The following is a 4894-nucleotide window of genomic DNA, read 5'->3' as shown; positions in this document are numbered from 1 at the left end:
TGAACTTCCGATGTTATCCACAAGGTCATTTATATATACTGTGAATAGCAACGGTCCTACGACACTCTCCTGCGGCACATCTGAAATCACTCTTACTTTGGAAGACTTCTCTCCATTGAGAATGACATGCTGCGTTCTGTTATCTAGGAACTCTTCAATCCAATCACACAATTGGTCTGATAGTCCATATGCTCTTGCTTTGTTCATTAAACGACTGTGGGGAACTTTATCAAACGCCTTGCGGAAGTCAAGTAACACGGTACCTACCTTGGGAACCCGTGGCTATGGCCCTCTGAGTCTCGTGGACGAATAGCGCGAGCTGGGTTTCACACGATCGTCTTTTTCGAAACCCATGCTGATTCTTGCAGAGTAGATTTCTAGTCTCCAGAAAAGTAATTATACTCGAACATAATACGTGTTCCAAAATTCTACAACTGATCGATGTTAGAGATATAGGTCTATAGTTCTGCACATCTGTTCGACGTCCCTTCTTGAAAACGGGAATGACCCGTGCCCTTTTCCAATCTTTTGGAACGCTACGCTCTTCTTGAGGCCAACGGTACACCGCTGCAAGAAGGGGGGCAAGTTCCTTCGCGTACTCTGTGTAAAATCGAACTGGTATCCCATCAGGTCCAGCGGCCTTTCCTCTTTTGAGCGATTCTAATTGTTTTTCTATCCCTCTGTCATCTATTTCGATATCTACCATTTTGTCATCTGTGCGACAATCTAGAGAAGGAACTACAGTGCAGTCTTCCTCTGTGAAACAGCTTTGGAAAAAGACATTTAGTATTTCGGCCTTTAGTCTGTCATCCTGTGTTTCAGTACCATTTTGGTCACAGAGTGTCTGGACATTTTGTTTTGATCCACCTACCGCTACGATTTTCTGCCAAGTCAGTACATAGAACTTTACTTTCGAATTCATTGGACGCCTGAATGCCTCTTGCATAACCCTCCTCACACTACATTTCGCTTCGTGTAAATTTTGTTTGTCTGCAAGGCTTTGGCTATGTTTATGTTTGCTGTGAAGTTCCCTTGGCTTCCGCAGCAGTTTTATAGCTCGGTTGTTGTACCACGGTGGCTCTTTTCCATCTCTTTCGATCTTGCTTGGCACATACTCATCTAACGCATATTGTACGATGGTTTTCAACTTCGTCCACTGATCCTCAACGCTATCTGTACCTTAGATAAAACTTTTGTGTTCAGCTGTCAAGTACTCTGAAATCTGCTTTTTGTCACTTTTGCTAAACAGAAAAATCTTCCTACCTTTTTTAATATTTCTATTTACGGCTGAAATCATCGATGCAGTAAGCGCTTTATGATCTTTATCACCTCAGAGTAACGCTTGCAACCTATGTCCTCAATCATCTATTGGGTGTATTCTATTTTCTGTCTCCCTCTACAGTTTTTACTCTCTACATGTCCCTCTAGTACCATGTAAATTGTCCTCTCACCCTGTCCCTCCTTCGTGACAGTGTTTATATTCCTTTCCTCGCTGATTATCCGAAGAAACTCCTTCTTACATACTATATCAGTACACCCGATTTTCAACATTCTTCTGTGGCACCACATCTCAAATCCTTCGTTCTCTTCCTTTCCGGTTTCCTCACAGTCCATGTTTCGCTACCATACAATGCTGTGCTCCAAACTATATTCTCAGAAATTTCTTCCTCAAATTCAGGGCAATGTTCGATACTGGCAGACTACTCTTGGCCTGGAATGCCCTTTTTGCAAGTGCTAATAAGTTTTTTATATCCTCCTTTCTCTGTTCGTCATGAGTTATTTTGCTGCTTAGGTAGAAAACTTCCTTAACTTCGTCTTATTCGTTATAACCATCCTGCTGTTAAAGTTCTCGTTCTTCTCATTTCTGTTACTTGTCATTACTCTAGCCTTTCTCCGGTTTACCGTTGATCCACGTACTGCACTCATTAGACTGTTCGTTCAACTCAGTAGGTTCAGTAATTCTTCTTCACTTTCACTGAGAATAGAAAAGTCATTAGCGAATCTTATCACTGATATGCTCTCACCTTGAATTTCAATTCCAGCCTTGAATCTTTCTTTTATTTCCGTCACTGCTTCTTCTAAGTATAGATTGAGCAGTAGGGGCGAAATACTACATCCCTGACTTACACCCTTTTTAATGCGAGCAATTCGTTCTTGTTCTTCCACTCTTACTGTTCCCTTCTGGTTCTTACACGTTTTATATATTACTCGTCTTTCTCTTTATTTTTCGCAGATTGTAGAACATCTTGCACCATTTGGCATTTTCAGACCCTTTTTCCAGATCTACAAATCCTATGAACGTGTCTCGATTTTTTTTGTCTTGCTTCTATTACCAACAGCAACGACACAATTACCTCTGTGGCGCTTTTATTTTGCCTAATGTCAACCCGATCTTCGTCTAAAACATGCTCAGTTTTAACTATATATGACCATGCAGCTTTACTAGAATTGAAATGATAATTAAATGAACACCCTAGCTGCAAGCAGGCGTTGATACACTTCGTTGGGGACATGTTGAAAATGTGTGCCCCGACCGGGACTCGAACCCGGGACCTCCTGCTTACATGGCAGACGCTCTATCCATCTTAGCCACCGCGGGCACAGAGGATAGCGCGTCTGCAGGGACTTATCCCTTGCACGCTCCCCGTGAGATCCACATTCCCAACATGTCCACAACACTACTTTCGTAGTGCGCCTATTAGATGTTGTGGACATGTTGGGAATGTGGATCTCACGGGGAGCGTGCAAGGGATAAGTCCCTGCAGACGCGCTATCCTCTGTGCCCGCGGTGGCTCAGATGGATAGAGCGTCTGCCATGTAAGCAGGAGGTCCCGGGTTCGAGTCCCGGTCGGGGCACACATTTTCAACATGTCCCCAACGAAGTGTATCAACGCCTGCTTGCAGCTAGGGTGTTCATTTAATTATCATTTCAATTCTAGTAAAGCTGCATGGTCATATATAGTTAAAATAAATATGGGTTCCCAGCCTTTGACCTTCTTGTGTGCGAACGCACACGCTATGCCCGAACTCGTACGGGACTTGGTAGATTACTCTGCCACGAGTAATGAGTATGATGGGCAAACATCTAATAGGCGCACTACGAAAGTAGTGTTGTGGACATGTTGGGAATGTGGATCTCACGGGGAGCGTGCAAGGGATAAGTCCCTGCAGACGCGCTATCCTCTGTGCCCGCGGTGGCTCAGATGGATAGAGCGTCTGCCATGTAAGCAGGAGGTCCCGGGTTCGAGTCCCGGTCGGGGCACACATTTTCAACATGTCCCCAACGAAGTGTATCAACGCCTGCTTGCAGCTAGGGTGTTCATTTAATTATCATTTCAATGCTCAGTTTTCTTTTGAATTCTTCTGTACATTATTCTACTACTGACGTGTAAACAGTGGTTGCTACCACAAAGCATAGATCGTGGCTTTATGCTTTGGAAGCGCAGCATTTGTTTCACTGCAACGTCATCATACTAGTATGCCCTCTGACGCGTGACTGTTAACCCTTAACGGTATTAATTATAACTTCGCAAACTACTGTAAAAATCAGTTTCCTGCTTTCGGAATGAACAATGACAACAAACCCCTTGAGTGTGAGGTCGTAAGTTCAAACTTTAATAAGGCTCATTAGAAAGTGTTATGTTAACAATTACGACAGGAAAAATAGTAGCATCTAATGTCTCACCATGTGCCTTAGGAAGGTGACAGAAAATGAGTATGCAGAAGGTCTAGAGATAAACCGTCTACGGGATGGACATCGTCGACATTCGAGAAAGGTTCAAAACAAACCATTAACTCGCACAATGAACACCGAATGAAAAATGACTTGCCACTATGATTGCAAAGGTTCGCACCATCAATGTCGAAGGCGAGTTACAAACAATGTAGGATGTACAGATGGGTACCCATTCTTAAAAAATGCATATAGAATCATATTGGTGCAATGGAGTGATGAGAACTGATGGAATGTGATGGCATGCAACCGAATGCGGAACAGTATGCCGTGGAGATTATCGTGAAATTGGCTATCTTTTACGGCGAAGTTGCTTGATAATGCGATAGTATCTTTTGTAGGCACAGAAAAAAAAACATTCAGTGGCTAAATATGTCCAGCGGCCCCAGGCGATATGAGCTACCATGTCACACACTTTTCAGGAGGGATAGTCTGAGAGATTGCAGGGCACTCTCATTTTTCATACGGTGTCATGCTGTTTAATGTTTATAGGGAAGGTGATCGTTATTACTTGGTTGCTATATTTGATACGATCTGACTGCGTTCACATGATGAAATGGTTGGCAGTAGTTAATGCTCTTGCTTGTGTGGTCTAGTGAAGGCATAGCGGTAGGCTTTACCTACGTTCGAAGGAAGAGGGAGCTGAGTTCATTGACTGGAATGGGAACTGCAATGTTTATGTACTACACAATAGAGGTTGGGATGGAAGACTATGGACCACAAAACAATGGATGGCGAAACCATGGGCGGTATCAAGGACAATGGAAGATGTGCACGAATGAACAACGGAGGAAATTGAGATTCGGGAACCGAGCCCAGGACGAAGGGCGCAAGGAAATGTCAACCAACGTCAATGATTAGTTGAAAATGCAGAAGAGGCTCAAAACGCATGTTGTTGTTATGGTTGTCAGTCCAGAGACTGGTTTGATGCAGCTCTCCATGCTATTCTATCCTGTGCAAGCTTCTTCATCTCCCAGTACCTACTGCAACCTACATTCTTCTGAATCTGTTTAGTTTATTCATCTCTTAGTCTCCCTCTACGATTTTTACCCTCCACGCTGCCCTCCAATACTAAATTGGTGATCCCTTGATGCCTCAGAATATGCCCTACCAACCGATCCCTTCATCTAGTCAAGTTGTGCCACAAATTTCTCTTCTCTC

General features: G+C 43.5%; 2 non-coding genes across 2 annotated transcripts; both read left to right on the top strand.

Annotated features, from left to right (window-relative positions):
* The first annotated feature begins 2781 nt into the window (after positions 1 to 2781).
* On the top strand, positions 2782 to 2856 carry Trnat-ugu (transfer RNA threonine (anticodon UGU)). The gene has a single exon. It is a non-coding gene; the product is annotated as a tRNA-Thr (tRNA).
* Positions 2857 to 3187: 331 nt separating this feature from the next.
* Positions 3188 to 3262, top strand: Trnat-ugu (transfer RNA threonine (anticodon UGU)). Its single transcript has one exon. It is a non-coding gene; the product is annotated as a tRNA-Thr (tRNA).
* Positions 3263 to 4894: the final 1632 nt, after the last annotated feature.

This window comes from Schistocerca nitens, chromosome 9, assembly GCF_023898315.1.
Source record: "Schistocerca nitens isolate TAMUIC-IGC-003100 chromosome 9, iqSchNite1.1, whole genome shotgun sequence".
Classification (NCBI taxonomy): Eukaryota; Metazoa; Arthropoda; class Insecta; order Orthoptera; family Acrididae; genus Schistocerca; species Schistocerca nitens.
The sequence above is the reverse complement of the archived record's forward strand: the minus strand, read 5'-3'. Positions and strand labels throughout refer to the sequence as shown.